The sequence below is a fragment of the Notamacropus eugenii genome, chromosome 3 (genome assembly GCF_028372415.1).
Source record: "Notamacropus eugenii isolate mMacEug1 chromosome 3, mMacEug1.pri_v2, whole genome shotgun sequence".
Classification (NCBI taxonomy): domain Eukaryota; kingdom Metazoa; phylum Chordata; class Mammalia; order Diprotodontia; family Macropodidae; genus Notamacropus; species Notamacropus eugenii.
The window spans coordinates 367,107,505-367,127,679 of NC_092874.1; the positions used below are offsets into that span (position 1 = coordinate 367,107,505).

Consider the following 20,175-nt stretch of genomic DNA (forward strand, 5'->3'; position numbering starts at 1 on the left):
TTGTTGTGCCTTAAAAGTAGTTGTAGTTGTGAGACTAGAGGTCTGTAAAGAGGCTTGGATAGGATAGGTAGATTTGAATATCATCAGCACAGAGATGGTAAGTAAATCCATATTGGAGCTGATGAGATCATCCAGTGAAATATCATAGAGGGAGATAAGAATGTCCATGACAAAACCCTATGGGACACCTATGATTAATGGGTATGATCTAGATGCTAATTCAATAGTGGAGACAGAAGTAGTCAGAATAGGTAGGAGGAGAAGCCAAAAAGAATATTTACTGAAAATCTAAAGAGAGGAGAGTATCAAGAAGGAGAGGGTAATCAATAACATCAAAGGATGATAATTGTCAAGGAGAATGGTAATTGAGAAAGTACTATTGTCTTCAGCAATTAAGATATACATATATCATATATATCTATATATATATCATATATATATCTTATATATATGATATATATAGATAGATATCTATATCTATATACAGATATAGATATATATAGATATATATATACACACTTTGGAGAGAACAATTTCTGTGGAATGATGAGGTATGGAAGCCCAACTGTAAGAGATTAAGAAAAGAGTAAAAGGAGAAAAAGTGAAGGCACCTATTACAGACAATCTTTACAAAAAGTTTGAGCACAGAGAGCAGAAATGATAGAGGATAGTAGCTACTGATTTATCTAGATAGATAAGAAAAATCAAGGGAGATTTTTTTTTTCTTTTTCAGGACTGGGGACACTTGGATGTTTGCATACAGTATGGAATGACCTAGTAGAAAAAGAGATATTGAAGATGAGTCATAAAGGGGGATAACAATATGTGATCCGATGGAGGAGACAGATGTGAATAGGTTTACTTATGCAGGAGGAAGGATACACTATGGTAAGGATCAAGATAAACTTTTTGTGTGAGACAGGAGTGAAGGACAAGTTAGTAATTGACAATCTCTGAAAGATGTGTGATGAGGCAAAGGGCACAAGAGGGAGCTGTGATGAATGGCCTCATTTATTTTTCTGGAAAATAGAAGACAAGGTTCTCAGGAAAGCGTGCAGAAGGGAGATTTGAGAAGGGATAAAAAGTTTTGGAAAAACTACTGTGGAGAGTAGGAAAGCGAATTTATCAGGGAGATGTAGAAGGATTTACTAATCACACTAAGGGCCTAGTTGAGATTGTTTAATGATAATTGGTAATGATTGAGTCAGAATAATTGCACAGAGGAAATATAATGAATTATGAATGTAAGTAATAAATGTCAAAAGAGATGTTAGGGTTGAATAAACAGATTTTTCCAGTCATAAATGAATGTAAAAATTGAATTTCTCTCAAAGTTAGAAGGTCCCCTTGTAGTATAACCTCTCAAGAAGATACATGTTTTACTTCAAAATCCAAGAGTTTACAATTCTTCTTTTGAGAATTGTTTATAACTTTTGACTGCTGCTCATTGAGAAATGGCTCTTGGTCTCATATACTGCTTTAGTTGACTATATCAAATATTTATCAGAGATATTTAACACAAATATTTTTTTCTAAATATGTCTCCTTTTATCCTAACTGAATAAATTTTGTTCACATAAAAGTTTAATCTAATTGAAATTATATGCTTTGCATTTTGACCAGTTTTATTCCTTTTTTTAGTTAAGAAATTCTGTGCTAATCATAATTTTTAAGGGTACATAAACTCATTCTTTTTTCTCCACTCATATATTTTATCACAAGTAACATTACGATAATGTCTTTCCTATCTTTTTATTTGCTTATTCCTCCTCATTCTCTTTCCTTGTGTTCTATTCTCACATATCTTTTGCATAATGCATAATAAATGCACTTACTTTTTCTTTCTTTTCTCTCTGTGTTAGAAACCAAAAAAACAAAACAAAACAAAACATGTTTATTGGTCTACAAATTTGTTATATAACCTCAACTGGACTTCCACTGAACAAGGCAATCTTTTTGATCTTCCTAATTGAATTACACTCCTACCTGTTAGAGGAGCTTTTCCAAATCTTTGTATTCCTCCTCAAATCTTCCATAGTTCCACTACCACCCACCCTCTCAGTTAGGAACTTTTTACTACATTACACAAAAAAATTAATGCCATTTGTTTAGAACACTATTTTATGCTTTGCTCATTTCATATTAATCAGATAAATTCTATCAATATTTTCTCCATCACCCCTGTCTTATATCACCATATGGTCTTTCTTCTTGCCAAAACAAACTTCCTACATCCCAGATAAACACATTTCATCCTGACTTTTCCAGCATATTGTCTCCTCTGTCATCCCTACTTCCTTAAAAATCTTAAATCACTTCTTGTTTAGTGGCTTTATTCCTACTACTTAAAAACACGTCCATGTCACTGTCATCCTCAAATTCTTACTTCATCTATCCATCTCTTCCAGATATCACCCAATATGTCTCCTTCCTTTATGGTTTAAATAACTTAAGAAAGTCATCTACATACTGTAAGCAAATTAGTAGAGCAAGGAATAGTTTACTTGTCAGATCTATGGAGAACAGAAGAATTTATGACAAAACAAAAGATACAGAACATTGTGAAATGTAAAATGGATAATTTTGATTACATTAAATTAAAAAGAGTTTTCACAAAGTCAAAGCAACCAAGATTAGAAGGGAAGCAGAAAGGTGAAAAACAGGTTTTATAGCCATTATAGCTAATAAAAGCCTCATTTCTAAAATATATAGAGAACTGAGTTGATTTTATGAGAATACAAGTTATTCCGCAATTGATAAATGGTCAAAGGAAAATGGTACAGGCAGATTTAAGATGAAGAAATTAAAGCTATATATATTCATAGCAAAAAAAGTACTCTAAATAACTTTTTTTATTATAGAATTACAAATGTACCACATCAACCTATCAGATTGGCTCATATGACAAAAAAGGAAAATGAAAAATTTTGGAAATGTGGTAAAATTAGAATGCATTGTTGGTGGAGTTGTGAACTGATCCAACCATTCTGGAGAGCAATTTGGAATTATGTTCAAAGGATGAAAAAACTGTGCATATCTTTAGATACAGTAATACTACTTCTAGATCTGTATCCCAACAAGATCATAAAAATGGGAAAAGGACTCACATGTATAACTATTTATGGCAGTTCTTTTTGTGGTGGCAAAGAATTGGAAATGAGGTGGTGTCTTTCAGTTGGGGAATGGCTGAACAAGTTGTAGTATATGATAGTAAAGGAATACTATTATTTCATAAGAAATGATAAGCAGGTGGATTTCAGAAAAACCCAGAAAGACTTACATGAACTGATGCTGAGTGAAGTGACCAGGAACAGGAGCACTATGTGATGACAACTTTGAGAGACCTAGCTTTTCTCAGCAATGTTATGATCAAGACAATTCTAAAAGAGTAAAGATGGAAAATTCTATCCGTTTCCAAAGAAAGAACTCTGGAGTCTAATTGCAGATTGAAGGATGCTATTCTCTCTCTCTCTCTCTCTCTCTCTCTCTCTCTCTCTCTCTCTCTCTCTCTCTCTCTCTCTCTCTCTCTCTCTCTCTCTCTCTCTCTCTCTCTCTCTCTCTCTCTCTCTCTCTCTCTCTCTCTCTCTCTCTCTCTCTCTCTTGCTTTTCTTTCTTTCTTGTGTTTTTTCCCTTTGGTTCCAATTATTCTTTACAACATGAATAATGTGAAAATATGTTTATTATGATTGTACATGTCTAGCCGATATCAGATTACATGCTGTCTTGGGGAAGAGGAGGAGGACAGAGAGGGAAATTTTAGTACTCAAAAATCTCATAAAAGTGAGTGCTGTAAACTAAAAATAAAAAAGTAAAATCTTAAACACACAAAAAAGAAAGCCAGCTATAGTCTATGCCTCTACTTCCTTTCCTCTCTCTTTGTATTATTTTTCTACTTCTTCATTCAACTCAAACTGATCTCTACCTATGATATCTTAATTGCCAGATTCATGATTTCTGTAAAACCTCTGATTTTGTTCTCCTTGATTCTCTCTCCTCTCTAAATATTCAATACCTTTCTTTCCTGATTCTCCTCCTACCTCTGTTAATTCTACTTCTCAGTCTTTTTTTTGTTGTTGTTGTTGCATATTCAACCATGTTACACTCACTAGTCCTGGTTTACTCTTAAAGTTCTTTCCTGGGCTGTCTTTAATTTCTATAAAATTCCATTTGATATAGCTCCCATATATTCCATTATCATTGCTATTTTGATGATTCATAGATTATTGATTTAACTAACCCTGAGTTCTCTGCTGATTTTCAGTTTTGATTTTGATTTCTCCTACATCCTATTAGAAATCTCAACCCCATCTTCTTGAGACATTTTAAATGAAATATATGCAAAACAATTTATTATTTCCTTCCCCTTCCTCCCCCAAAAAACTTTCAAAAAACCTTTTTTATGCTCTGAGAGCAAGGCTATCCTCCATCATCCAGGTTTACAAGCTAGGTGTTTTCACTTTATCCTTAATTTTCTCTCACTCACATTACCCAAACGAATTACCAGTCCTCTTTATTCTACCTTTGCATCATCTCTTCTGTGTAATATATTCTCTTCTCTGACAGTTGCCACCCTGATGCAAGTCCTCAATCACCTCAATATCTCGATTATTTCAATAGACTTCTGGTTGATCTCCCTGACTCTTTCTCCTCATTTCAGCCCAATTTTCACTCAGTTTTCAAAGAATCTTCAAAATCAGAAGTCTAACCATGTCGTACTCCTATCAATAAACTCAGTGTCTCTCTCTTACCTATAGGGTCAAATATAAAATCCACTGTTTTCACCGTCTAATGCCTGGAACTCTCTCCCTTACAATATTTGTCTTATTGACTTCCCTGTCTTTGAAGTCTCAGCTAAAAATTCTACATTCAATAAGAAGCCTACACTGATACTTCTTAATGATAGTGAATTGCTTTGATATTTTCTCCAATTTATCCTTCATATACTTTTGGTTTTGCATGGTTCTTTATTGTCTTCTTCAATAGATCGTGAACTCCTTGAGATCATGAAGGTTTTTCCCCTTTTTTTTGAAACCCTATCATTTAACATTTTGTCTGGCACATAGCAAATGTTTAATGAATGGTTCTTGACTTGACAATTTTTCATTCATTAGGATAAAAGTATATGTAGGACCACATTTAAACTCTCTTTTTCTATCCCTTTAATATGGTATTGCCTTCATAAATCTCACCCCATATCCACTCTCTGCTGCTATGCCTCACCTTAAGAAATGCCAATTTGTGAATGAAACAATTTCTTGGGAGTCATATGATCTAGTGGGAGTCTTATCTCCTACTTTTGCTAGGATTGATCTTTATTGACAAGTAAACATTTACCTATCTTTGGTTCTGCACCTCTCTTAGAATTTTTTGTGCTGCCCTTGAAGAGACATATATAGAATCTCCTACAGTGGGATGCCATCCAAGAGGGTATAATCCTTTCTCAGAGATGGTCTCCTATTGTGCAAGGTCCTCTCAAATGAAATCCATTATAAGGTCCTATGTGTCTTCCTGAGGCCATGGACTTCCTGTCACAATTAAATGTTATTTTATTGGTATCCTAACCTTGCTTTAATATTTTTGCTTTCCTCCATCATCACTATCCTATCCCAGCATGGTTGTTACCTTTTTATGAAACTTAAAGGGATTCTGATGCCTTCATTTTTTTTCATTTATATATTCGGTTAGAATATGTTAGTCACCTCTGTTACTTGACTTTATCATTGTTTTTGAAGCTTTTCTCTACATTATTCCTTCTCACAAAAGATGCTAATTCCCTTACAATGCATTAGGGATTTTAGTGCATGAGATATTGAACCAAATCTCTCCCTAGGTCACTTTACATTTTTCCTTCTTAGATATTTTCTTCTCTCTTCATGGTCTCTCTTTCACCACTCAGAATGTCTGTTTAAAAATCTCTAAATGTTGGTAATCTTTAAATATCAAAAGATTATTTTAATTTTTTATTTATTTTTTCACTTAGTAGTATTTTATTTTTTCTGAGTATATGTAAAGATAACATTGACTTTTATAAGATTTTGAGTTCAGATTTTTTTCTCCCTTCCTTCCTCTTCTTTCCTCCTCACTCCCGAAGATGGCAAGCAATCTGATAGAGGCTATTTGTGTACAATCATAAACATATTTCCACATTAGTCATGTTGTGAAAGATGAATCAGAACAAAAGAGAAAAGCCATGAGAAAGGAAAAAAAAACAAACAAAAAAAGAGAAAATAATATGCTTCGATCTGTATTCAGACTCCATAGTTCTTTCTTGGGGTATGGACAGCATTTTCCATCATGAGTCTTTTGGAATTGTCTTAGATATTTTTATTGCTGAGAAGTGCTAAGTCTATCAAAGCTAGTTATTTCACAATGTGGCTGTTACTAGGTATAACGTTCTCCTGATTCTGCTTACCTCACTCAGCATCAGTTCACCGAAATATTTCCAGTTTTTTCTGAAACCTGCCTGCTTATCATTTCACATAGCACAATAGTATTTCATTACATTCACATACCACAATTTGCTCAGTCATTTCCCAGTTAATGGGCATCCACTCAATCTGCAATTCTTTACCACCACAGAAAGAACTGCTATAAACATTTTTGCATACATGAGTCCTTTTCCCTTTTCCTGTATCTCTTAGGGATACAGACCTAGCAGTGGTATTGCTGGGTCAAAGGATATGCACAATTTTATAGCCCTTTTAGCATAGTTCCAAATTGCTCTCAAAAACAGTTGAATCAGTTCTTAACTTGTGGATTTTAAATGAGTGTTTTCTTGTCTTTTATTAAAAGTTTTAGATAAAATTATTTTATTATTTCTTACAGTAAGACATTTATGTTTCCTGATTTATTATGTTTTTCTTGAAGAACCATTTTCTGTGAATCTTACCTTCCAATTAAATCACAATACTGAAAGTTCACTTGTACACACTGCATCTGATATAGTGGTGATTTAAGGGAAAGGATGGGGTAGGTCTCTATTTAAATTCCTTGATTATAGTTCCTCCCACTTTTACTTTGCATGGTGTTTGTGTTTTTATTTTGTGAATTCACCTATGGTTACTCTATATAAAAGACAATCCCTTTTTCTGAAGAACTTGGCTTGTTGAGGTTACTGAAAGTAACTGAGGTACCCTCTAGAAGGCCTTGAATTCTCACATATTATGCATATGGAAGATATACCTATATACTGAAGAAAATAATTTGCTTTATGAATTATGTGCTTTATTTGATAGCTTTTTTCAAACAATCAGCAATTAATGGCTAAACTAGCACTTTGGTTATATTTCCATAGTTAGGGATTACTAGAAACAGTAAATCTATTCGGGTCACTTTACTTAGACATAACCTGTGATTTCTCTTTATTAGCTATTTTAATTTCCCTTATGCAGAATCTGCCTCAGATAGTTCACACTAGTGCTTATAAGTCAGACACTTTAACTGTGGTTACAGTACCACAGTTCTCAAATGGTAGAGAAAAATATTACTTACTCAATTATAAACTATATATCATGCATAGCCTATAAAGAGGTTGTGCTCTTGCAAGATGCTATGCATGAATAAGTCCATTCCCATCCAGTCACCTTTAATTGAAATGAATTTTCCATTGGCTCCTTTTCCACTTGTTTGCTAAATAAATGAAAATGTCCTTTAGCCAGAAACCAAATGAGTAATTAAATGAGAAGTTTCTATGAATGAAAATTGAATGACCTAATAACATGTGTCTAAAACAGTTCAGAACTTTTCAATACGTAAGAAAGACAAAGAGAGGAAACAATTAAATTTGAGGACAAGAAAATAATGAATTAAAGAGATTTTTTAAAATCAAATCAGAAATATCAAAATAGACTTAACTGAGTTAGGTAGAAGTAGAACCAAAAATCAGTACTGTGATAAACCACCTTTAAAACTCTTTTTTTCTATTAGAAATAAAATGCTTGATGTTGATGCAGTAAAGAAATATGGATTTCTTTCTCTCAGTCAATGTTTTGATCCAGAAAAAAATAATGAACTGTCAATTACTCAATTTTTTGAATCATTTAAAACATACTCACCATTCTTTTGAGTGGGAACTATGATTCTTCGCCTGTAAGAGAATAAAAGGATATACAAAATGATTGATCAAGGATCATTTGGAGAATTAGTCTGTGGATATAAATTGCTAGGTTAGCCATTGGTTACTACTTGTAATTTGCTTCTTTGTTCCTTGGATGTTGTAAAATGGAGACCTATAAATGGACTAGGTACAATTTTAGGTCTTAAAGCATTTTTCAAGAAAACTTGTCAGAATAAAAATAAAAACACAGTAACAGAATACTTTGGAATCACTCTCTGAATTGTAATGTAGTAAAACTACAGAGTTTTTTGCCTTCCTAATTACTTATTCTGATTCACATTTAGTTTTGGGGTACTTGAAATTATTTCTGATAAGCTTTTATGCCTATTTGGTACTGAACTTTTTCTCTATAAAACTCTTACAATACTTTATTTATTCCATTATTTTTCTCTTGTCATACTTCATTTCATATCATAGTTATTTGTGTGCATGTTTTCTCTTTTGCTAAATTACAAACCTCCCCTTGAGGATGGGAATAATATCATATTTAATTTTGCATCTGTCTTATAACCTAGCACAATGCTTTGCAGATTATAGGTGGCTGTTAAACATTTCAAATTGGATATCTATAGGACATCTCAAAATCGGTATATATGAAGCAGAACTCGTTACACACCCCTTACCCAAGTTGTCTATGTCTGTGTTGGTCAAATGCTCCATCATCTTTCCAGTCACCTAGGTTTTATCCTTAACTGCTCATTCTCTCATTCTACATATAAAAGTGTTGCCAAATCAGGTCCATCTCTTATGTTCATTTCCTTTTCTCTGCTCACACAGCCACCACCATGGTCCAGTGGCTTATAACTTATACACCTGTACAAATGGTCTCCTAATTAGTCTCTAATTAGTCTCCTAATTCGTCTCTCCACAACATCTCTCCACTCTTCAATATGTCCCACACAGTTGTCAAAGGAATTTTGCTGAACATATAATTTGACAAAGTATAATGTCTCCCTACTACTTCTACAATGAAATAGATATTATGTTTGGCTTTTAAAACACTTTGCAACTTGCCCCTACTTTTTTAACCTTATGAGAAATTTCCTTTTTTCACAGTCTATAGCCTTTTTGCTGTTCTTATCATATGACATTTCATCTCTATATATGTGGCTTTGCCCTATCTATATGTCTCATGTCTAGAATAAACTCCTTCTTTATCACCTCCACTTCTTAGAGGCTTTGGTTTCCTACAAAAATCAGTTTAAACACCACCTTCCATAGGAAATATTTCTTGTTTTCCTCATCTCCCTCACCCATAAATCACTTCTTATTTAACTTGTTTTTATTTTGTAAATACTTATAAATATATTGGCAGTCCTGCCCAATAGGATGTAATTTCCTTAAGGACAATTTTGTTTTTCTTAGACATTAACATAATGTGTGGCACATAGAAGAGTCTTAATTAATGCCTTAAGGCAGGTAGATATTATAGTGGATTAAGTATCTGGCCTGAAATCAGGAAGACTCATTTCTTACTATCGATGTGAATCGGGGCAAGTCACTTAATGTTGTTTGCCTCAGTTCTTTACCTGTAAAATGAGCTAGACAAGGAAATAGAAAACCACTCCAATATCTTTGCCAAGAAAACCCCACATAGTGTAATATGTGGCTTGAAAACTACTGAACAGTCATAGCAATAAAGTAAATTTGATGTTGGTAAATTTGAGTAATTTTTTATTTTTGCATTTGATTTCACTTCATCACATATAGATGCATAGAAAGAGATTCAGTGTTCTTAAGTATTAGTATTCTGACAACAGGAAGAACAGCAACAAAGAAAGTGTTAGAAATTTTCTAACATTGATATTATGAGACTAAGACCAGAATTATGGATTTGAGATCTAGATGTAACTTATCCTTCTTCTTATTGTTCCTATTGTACAACAACAATAAAGTTGGAACCCTAATATAACTATCATAATGGAAGTAATTCAACCTTACAATTTGTGATGGGAGTTGAAATATACAATGAGGCTGGACAAGAGTATGGAATATATTCTGAAGTAATCATATTAATATTCCTTTATTGTTTGAAGACACTATACAACTAAAATCCAAATTGAGGCATAGCATAAACCATTAATGAGAAATGTTTTTTTTAGTTACAGGTTAAAATTCAAAGCAAGGGTGAAAGAAATTGTTATATATCTCTAGCCTCAATTTGGTTCATCCAGGATAAGACTGGAGAACATTTCAAGCAACTAAACTGTTAAATGTTAAATTTAACTGTTAAATTAAACTGTTAAAATGTTAAATGTTAACATCCCCCAAAATACTGATGTTTCACAAAAGGACTGGGCAATTATTATAAAGTACCACAGAAGAAACTTGTGAAGGAATTTAAACCATAACAATGTTGAACTTAGTCTTCTTGACTTAGTGTTGACAAGTTGTAAGAATAAAAAAAAAAAAAGAATTGACAACAATTGTAGTCACACACAAAACTCATTTCTTTTCCCATTTTTCTTCTACCTCTCTTATATGATTTTTAAGTTTCTTTTTGAGCTCTTCCATGAGTTCTTTCTGGGTTTGAGAATACTTCCTTTTATTCTTGGGGGTTTTGCCCATGGATTGGGTATTTGTGTCTTCTTTTTGAGTTTGTGTCTTGATTTTCCCTATTACCATAATAACTTTCTATGATGCGATTTTTTTGCTGTTGTTTATTGCTCATATGTTTTGGACATTTTCCTTTCTTATAAATTTGAGCTCTGCTTCCAGGCAGGAAGGGGTACTGTCTTGGGCTTTTTGTGATGAAACTACAAAACCTGGCTTTTTATCTGATTCTGCAGTGATGTTGCCCTGAGACACACGGACACCCTCATGTCTAGTGTTGTGCTGAGGAGCTGGGATGAAAAGTGTCTGGCGCTGCTCGAAGTCTTAGGGGTCTAGCAACTTAACCGGTGTTGAACTGGGGTCTGGCATATGCTGAGACTGGTGATATGTTTCTGTATTTTTCCAGGGCTACACTGGAACATGTGACCATTCTCAGAGTTGGCTTCAGTCCATTCCCTTGGCTAAATTAAGGCATGTGTGCAATCCCGGTTTTGGTGTTTGCTGATCCACCACACTGGAGCTCAAGATCTCTTGCTCATTTGTTAAGTAGGCTTACTGTCCTGTTCTGTTGTCCCCTTTTACTTGAAAGAGAATGACCTTTCTTGACAATTTTCCAGGGTTTTTGGGCTAAACGACTGTTTCACCAATTCTTTCTGCTGATCCTGCTATTCTAGAAATTGTTCGGGGAAACTATTTTATGGTTGTTTAGAGGAGAATATAGGAGAGTTATGGTGATTTACTGGTTACTTCTCCATCTCAGGTGATGGAAATTCCACCTTAACTCAGGAATTCTTATTTCAAAAAAGAAATGACACGGAATTTGTATCAAATTCATTGTCTTGATCCAATAAACTGCAGTGGTAAAAAGAAAAACAAGGACATCAAAAAAATTTTATGAAGCAGGACTAAGAGCGAACAAGCATTTATTAAGCACCTATGATGTACCAGGCACTGTGTTAAGCAGTTTACAAATATTATCTCATTTAATCCTCACAACAAATCTGAGAGGTAGGAACTATCATTTTACCCATTTCAGAGTTAAGGAAATTGAGGTAGACAGAGATTAAGTAACTTGTCCATGGACATACAGCTAGAAAGTGTCTGAGGCTGAATTTGAACTCTAGCTTTCCTGACTCTAGGTGAGCACTCTATCCATTGTGCCAACTGATTAGGAAAAAACTGCAAGAAATGGGCAAATAAGTTAGAAAAGATGTCAAAGCAACATCTTTACTCAGATGCTATAAAAAACTTATTTTATTAAAATTATAATTCATGTTATTTTAAATTTATGTAACAGAAAAGCATTTCTGTAGCATAGCATAATAAAAAAGCTCATTGTATAAAAAACTGTAAACTTATTATGTGCAAATAACTATTCCTTTTAAATATATAATAAAGTTACCACATAATCTTTTTTCTTCCCTCTCCTCCACCTTACCATTAGATACAAATGTGTACATACATAGAAAAGCATTCAACATGTGCATCAACTTATCAGTTACTTCTCTGGATGCAGACAGTGTCTTTCTTCATATGTCCTTTGTAATTATTTGAGTGATTATAATAGACAAAATGACTTATTTGCTTAAAGTCACTCTTTTAAAAAAAATTGTTTCATTTTTCCAAATTGCATATTAAAACATTTATTAGGATTCATTTTTAAAACTCTGAGTTCTGAATTCTCTCCTTTCCACTATCCTAAACAGCCCAGCAGTCTCCTACCTCATGGAGAACGCAAGCAATTTGATTTAGACAATATGAGTAGTTTTTCCAAACATTTCCATAGTAGTAGTGTTGTGAAAGAAAACAGATAAAAACAAACAAACAAACAAGCAAAAATAAGACACTTCAATCTGTATTCAGAACCAAAAGTGCTTTCTCTGGGGAAGAGGCATTTTTTATCATAAGTCCTAATGAATTTTCTTGGATCACTGTATTTCTGAGAATAGCTAAGTCATTCACAACTGATCATCTTACAATATTGCTGTTACTCTGTGTGCAGCACATTTCTTATTCCATCACTTCATGTATGTCTTTTCAGATTTTTCTGAGAACAACCTGTTCATCTTTTCTTATACTAAAATAGTATTCAATAATAATTACATATCACTATTTGTTCAGCCGTTCCCCGATTGATTGGCATCCCCTCAATTTCCAATTCTTTGCCACACAAAAAAAGGTTCTATAAAAATTTTTGGAGAGGATTCTGTGAAGATGATAGAGCAGATCAGAAAATTGAAAGCTCTCAAGATTTTTCACCACCAGAGATAATATTGCACCTTAGGGCAAACAAAGTGGATATAAAAGCAAATAAGAATAGGGGCACAACAGGGATCTTCCTGGGGCAATTTGAAAAGATCAGAAGAACCATCCCAGGATATGGTTTGATACCTGTGAAGAGTAAACCACATTGAACTTCCAGGAGTGATGACTGAGTAAACTGTAAGTGCTTTCATCCTCCCTTGTGGACCTTGAAAAACCCAGAGAATATTGCCACAGGAAAAATTTGGGAATAGTGGAGCCAGCAGAAGTACAGCAGTCTTTTAGCTCAGGAGGGTAGTGAGATCAAAGGGAAGGGTTCCTCTTTCTATGGCTGAAGAGGACCAGTGCGTTATTCCCTCCTTAAGCCAAATCCCATGAAAGTAAGGCTCACTCAGTCCTGTTCATATACCCTCTCTTCCCCTTCACTGTAAAAGTTCTTTCTTGTCTCTTTTATGTGATGTGATTTGCTACATTCTACATCTCCCATTTTCTTACTCCTAGTATATTCCACTCAAAAGTAAATTTTATTTGAGGTATTCTACCTTCATATTCAGATCATCTTGTGCCATATATATATATATATATATATATATATATATATATATATATATATATATATATATATATATATAGTGTGTATATATATATATATAGTGTGTATATATATGTGTGTGCATATTTACATATATAGTATATATACATACATATATATTCACACATATACACACATATATATATGCACACACACACACACACACACACACACACACACACACACACACATATATATATTCCCTCTAACCACTCTAATACTGAAAAAGGTCTCATGAGTAACAAGTAACATCTTTCCATGTAAGAATGTAAACAGTTCAACTTTAATAAGTCCCTTATGGATTCTCTTTTCTGTTTACTTTTTCATGTTTCTCTATAGTCTCTTAATTTGGAAGGGGAATTTTCTATTCAACTCTGGTCTTTTCAACAAGAATACTTGGAAGTCCTCTATTTCGTTGAAATTCAATTTTTTCCCCTGACGTATTATACTCAGTTTTGCTGGGTAGGTGATTCTAATTTTTAGTCCTATTTCCTTTCACTTCTGGAATATCATATTCCAAACCCTTCCTTCCCTTAGCTTAGAAGCTATTAAATCCTGTATAATCCTGATTGTATTTCCACAATACTTAAATTGCTTCTTTCTGTCCACTTGCAATATTTTCTCCTTGACCTGGGAACTCTGGCATCTGGCTACAATATTCCTAGGTGTTTTCCTCTTGTGGTCTCTTTCAGGAGGTTATCAGTGAATTCTTTCCATTTCTATTTTACTCTCTGGTTCTAGAATATCAGGGCAGTTTTCCTTGATAATTTCTTGGAAGATGATGTCTAGGCTCTTTTTTGATCATGGTTTTCAGGCAGACCAATTATTTTTCAACTATCTCTCTCGAATCTCTGTTCCAAGTCAGTTGTTTTTGCTTTTTGTTTTGTTTTGGTTTTGCTTTGTTTTCATATTTTCTCTGTTTTTTTATCATTTTTTGGTTTTGTTTTATAATTTCTTAATTTCTCATAAAGTCATTAACTTTCATCTGCTCCATACTAATTTCTAAAGAATTACTTTCTTCAGTGAGCTTTTGGACCTCCTTTTCCATTTGACCAGTTCTGCTTTTTAAGACATTCTTCTGCTCATTGGCTTTTTTGGACATCTTTTTTTCATTTGGATTAGTCTATTTTTAAAGAATTTATTTTCTTCAGCTTTTGGGAGGGAGATCTTTAGCAAGCTGCTGACTCATTTCTCATGATTTTCTTGCATTGCTGTCATTTCTCTTCCCATTTCTTCCTCCACCTCCCTTCCTTGATTTTCAAAATCCTTTTTTAGTTCTTCCATGGCCTATGATCATTTCATAGGCCATGGAAGAACTTACAAAAGATTTAGAAAATTTTTGGAGGTTTTTAATGTAGGGGCTTGACCTTGCTGTCTTGCTCCAGTTGTATGCTTTGTTCTTCTTCTGATTGTATGCTTTGCTTTTTCTCCTCCATAAATATGGAAGAAAATACCTTTTCACCCAATTGTAACGTTCTATAGTCTTATTTTTTTCCCTTTTGTGGCATTTTTCCAGCCAATTATTTGACTTTTTTTCCTTTGTCAAGTGGAGGTTATACTACCTCCAGCTTCAGAGGTTTTATGCAGCTGTTCTCTGAGACACCTCTAGGCATCTGTAAGTTTTCATATTTTCCTAAGTGGTATAGTCAAGGGAGAGGTGTTTACTCCTGTCCCAGCCTCGTCTCTGGTCTGTGAGCAATCAAAAGCACTGTTTTCTGGCCTGAAAATGCTAATAAGATGCCTTCTCCACAGCTGCCAACAGCTATGTCATGCCAGCCCTCCTCCTCATCCCAGGACTGCCACTCAGGACTTAGACCCAGATCAGCTGCTCGATTCCCCCAGTTCTCTAAGCTGAGAGCTCCAAAATTGGATGTTGCAGCCCCCCTGGGGCTGGAACTGGGGACCAACTATGCTTCCCTCTAACCCAGGAGAAAGAACTTTCTCACTCACCATTGAAGTTTGTTGTTTGTGGATTGAGAAATCTGGAAACAGCAGCTGCCCGTGATTCAGCGCACTGAAGCCTGTGCCAGTCCCATCTATTCCAGCACAGCCCATGCTGGGCTATGCTCCATTGAAAGCTCAGTGCAGTAGACCCTTTTTGTCATCCTTCCAGGCTGTCTTGGCTTGGAAATAATTTTCACTCTGTCATTTTGTGACTTCTGCTGCTCTAGAATTTGTTTAGAGTCATTTTTACAGGTATTTTAAGGGCTTTGAGGGAGAGCTTGAGCAGGTCTGTACTTCTACTCTGCCATCTTGGCTCCACTCTCCACCAATCACTTCTTGAAATCTGATCATAAGTTGAAAATGCCAAAGGAGATTGTTGCCAAATTCTAGAAATATCAGATCAAGTAGAAAATATTGCAACCAGCCAGAAATAAACGATTCAAATATCAAGGAACTTCAGTGGGGATCACTACACTGGATCTTGCAGCTTCTACATTAAAAGATAAGAGGGATTGGAATATGATATTCTTTGAGGCAAATGAGATAGGAGTACAACCAAGTATCAATTACCTAGAAAAATTAAGCATAGTCTTTCAGGCAAGGAGATGGACTTTCAGTGAAATAACAGATTTCCTGACTTTCTGATGAAAAGACCTGTATTAAATAGAAAACTTGATTTTCACATACAGGAATCAAGACAGGCATAAAATGTGAAGCAGGAAAAACAAATGATATTTAATACGGGCAAACTTTTGACATCCCTATATGGGAGGATTACTCTTGTTAATCTTGAGAATTGTATATTTATCTTTACATTTAGAAGGGATACACATAGATAGAGGGAGTGGGTGTAAATTAACTGATGTGATGATAAAATCTAATTTAGATTTTATGAAATGAAGGAAGAAGAGGAAGGGAGAAGGCAGAAAAGGGTAAATTACATCATATGAAGTGACAAAAAATATTATAGTAGAGGGAAAGAAGGGAGAGAAATTAGAATTGCTTAACCTTTACACTCATTGGATTTGGATTAAGAAGGGAGTAACATACTCATTTAAGTACAGAAATTTAATTGGTCTTACAGACATCAGGAGGGGAAAGGAGAGAAAAGGGAAGGGATGGTTAGAAGGAAGGGAAGAAGTATCAAGGGAAAAAGGAAATAAAAGTGAGGGGAGCTGATGAAAAGGAGGGAAGATTGAGTGAGGTGGTAGTCAAAAGTAAAACTCTTTTGAGGGGAGGAAGGGAGAAGGGAGAAATGAAGAATAAATGGGGAACGGATGGAGAGGAAGAAACATATAGTAATCATAACTGTGAATGTGAATGGGATGAACTCTCCCATAAAATGGAGATGGAAAACAAAATAGATTAAAAAACATAATCCAACAATATATTGTTTACAAGAAACACATTTGAAACAGGGGAATACATATAGGGTAAAGGTAAAAGATTGGAGCAGAATATATTGGGCTTCAGTTGACGTGAAAAAAAGCAGGAGTAGCAATCCTAATCTCAGACAAAGCAAAAGAAGAAATACATCTAATCAAAAGAGATAAGGAAGGAAACTATATCCTGCTAAAAGGCACCATAGGTAATGAAACAATATCATTACTAAGCACATACTCCAAGTGATATAGCATCCAGATTCTTCGAGGAGAAGTTAAAGAAGTTACAGAAAGAAATAGACACTAAAACTATACTAGTGCAGGACATCAACCTCCTCTTTTCTGAACATGATAAATCCAACCTCAGAATAAACAGAAAAAAAGTTAAGAAGGTGAATAAAACTTTGGACAAGGTAAATGTAATAGATCTCTGTTGAAAACTGAATGGAGACAGAAAGGAAAATTCTTTTTTCTCAGCAGTACATGGCACATATACAGAAATTGAACATGTACTAGGGCATAAAAACCTCACAATTCAATGCAGAAAGGCAGAGACAGTCAACTATTGTACTATAAGAAATGATGAACAGGAAGACTTCAGAGAGGCCTGAAAGGACTTATATGAACTGATACAGAGTTGAAAGGAGCAGAACCAGGAGAAGTTTGCACACAGCAACAAGCACGGTGTGCAAGAAATTTTTCTGGTGGAATTAGTCCTTCACAACAATGCAAAGACCTAAAAAATTCCCAATGTACACTTGAGGCATAATGTCTTCCACATCCCAAGAAAGAACTATGGAATTGGATCTCAGAATGAAGTAGATCATTTTCTCTTGTATTATGTTTTGTTTTATGTTATGGTTTCTCCCATTCATTTTAACTCTTCTATGCAACATGACTAAGATGAAAATGTATTTAATAAGAATGTATGTGTAGAACCTATATGAAACTGCATACCATTTTGGGGAGTGAAGCAGGGGGAAGGGTAAAAAATCTAAGATATATGGAAGTGATTGTAGAAAACTGAAAACAAATAAAATAATATAAAAAAAGAATTAGTGAGTCAAACAACAAATCATAGAAACAATAAGAAAAAGTAGTTTTTAGGGGAAGTTTTATATCTCTGAATTCTTACATGAATAAAACAGAGGAAGAGGAGATCAATTAATTGGTCTTGCAACTGAAAAAGCTAGAAAAAGAGCGACTTGAAAATCCCCGACTAAATGCCAAAATAGAAATACTGAAAACCAAAAGATTATTCAATTAAATTGAAATTAAGAAAACTATTGAACTAATAAATAAAACTAAAACTGGTTTTATTAAAAAACAATCCAATTGATAAACCTTTGGTCAATCTGACTTAAAAAAAGAAAATGAAATTACCTGTATCAGAAATGAAAAAGGTGAATTCACCTCCAAAACAGAGGAAATTAAAACAATAATTACAACTTGTTTTGCCCAACTCTGTGTTCATAATTTTGACAAATTTAATGAAATGGATGAATATTTTCAAAAAACTAAATTTCCCAGATTAACAGAAGAAGAAGTAAAATACTTAAAAAATCCAAACACAGAAAAAGAAGTTGAACAAACCATAAATGGAAAAAGGAAAAAGTCCCTAGGGGCAGATGGCTTTACAAGAGAATTCTATTAAATATTTCAAGAACAGTTAGTTCCAATACTATATACACTATTTGGGAAAATTGGTGAAGAATGAGGTCTACCAGATTCTTATTATAATACAAATATGTTGCTTATGCATGAACTGGAAAGAGCCAAAAGATAGAAAGAAAACTGTAAATCAATTTACCTAATGAATATAGATGCAAAAGTTTAAATAAGATATTAACAAAAAGATTATGGCAATTTATCATAAGAATAACACACTTTGGGCAGAAGTTTGATTCTTGACCATAAGAGGTCTGCTTTCTGCCGGTAAGCCCAACACTGAGGTCTGCAGCCCCACTAATGGAGGCCAGAAAACTACCAGCACAGCCAAGGAAAACATACCTCACCAGTAACCAGCATTGACACCAGAGCAAAATAAAAAACTGTCTGATATAGGTCACTGAATTGTTGCTCCAGGCAAGGAAATCTTGGCAGCAGACGAGTCCACTAGTAGCATTGTAAAGTGGCTGCAGTCCATTGGAACTGAGAACACAGAGGAAAATCGACGCCTCTACAGGCACTTAATTCTGACAGCAGATGATCGAATGAACTCCTCTATTGGAGATGTTATCCTTTTCCATTAGAAACTCTTCCAGAAAGCCAATGATGGCCATCCCTTCCCCAAAGTCATAAAGGATAAGGGTGGCATTGTGGGCATCATGGTGGACAAAGGTGTAGTGCCTCTGGAAGGGACCAATGGTGAGACTACCACCCAAGGTCTGGATGGGCTGAGTGAGCACTGTGCACAGTATAAGAAGGATGGAGTTGACTTTGCCAAATGGCATAGTATACTGAAGATTGGGGATACTACATCTTCCCCTCTTGCCATCATGGAGAATGCCAATGTGCTGGCTGAATATGCTAGCATTTGCCAGCAGAGTGGCATTGTTCCCATCATGGAGCCAGAGATCCTCCCTGATGGAGAACATGATCTGAAATGTTGTTAGTATATCCCCGAGAAGATCCTGGCTGCTGTCTACAAAGCTCTGAGTGACTACCATTTCTATCTGGAAGGGAACTTGCTGAAGCCTAACATGGTCACCTCTGGCCATGTCTGTACCCAGAAATATTCACATGAGGAGATTGTAATGCCACCTGTAACTGCCCTTTGGCAGACTGTGCCTCCTGCAGTTATTGGTATCACCTTCCTCTCTGTGGGTCAGAGTGAAGAGAATGCCTCCATCAACCTCAATGCCATCAATACATGCCCCTTGCACAAACTAGGGACCTGACCTTCTCTTATGACCGAGCTCTGCAGGTATCTGCCCTCAAGACCTGGGGTGGAAAGAAGGAAAATGTTAAGGCTACCCAAGAGGAATATATTAAGTGGGCCACAGCCAGCAGCCAAGCTGCTCAAGGCAAATATATTCCTAGAGGAAAGTCAGAAGCTGCAACCAGCGAGTCTCTCTTTGTCTCTACCTATGCCTACTAACTTAAGTCAAGGTCTTCCACCTTAGTATGCCCTAATAGTCCAGGCCATCCCTCACAGTCCAGGAAGAGGCTGAGATCCGAGAGCTTTGTGCTGACCTCTCCCATCACTCCTAATTTATGTGGTATTGTTGCTCTATAGTGAACCTAGTGACCCCTCTTCAGCCCACTTTTTCCAATAAACAACTATTTAACAAGAAAAAATAGAATAACACACTTTGACGAGGTAG

At 34.9% G+C, this 20,175-nt stretch overlaps 1 pseudogene; it reads left to right on the forward strand.

The window, feature by feature from the left end:
* Positions 1 to 833: 833 nt before the first annotated feature.
* LOC140532201 (fructose-bisphosphate aldolase A pseudogene) lies at positions 834 to 19,949 on the forward strand (annotated as a pseudogene).
* Positions 19,950 to 20,175: the final 226 nt, after the last annotated feature.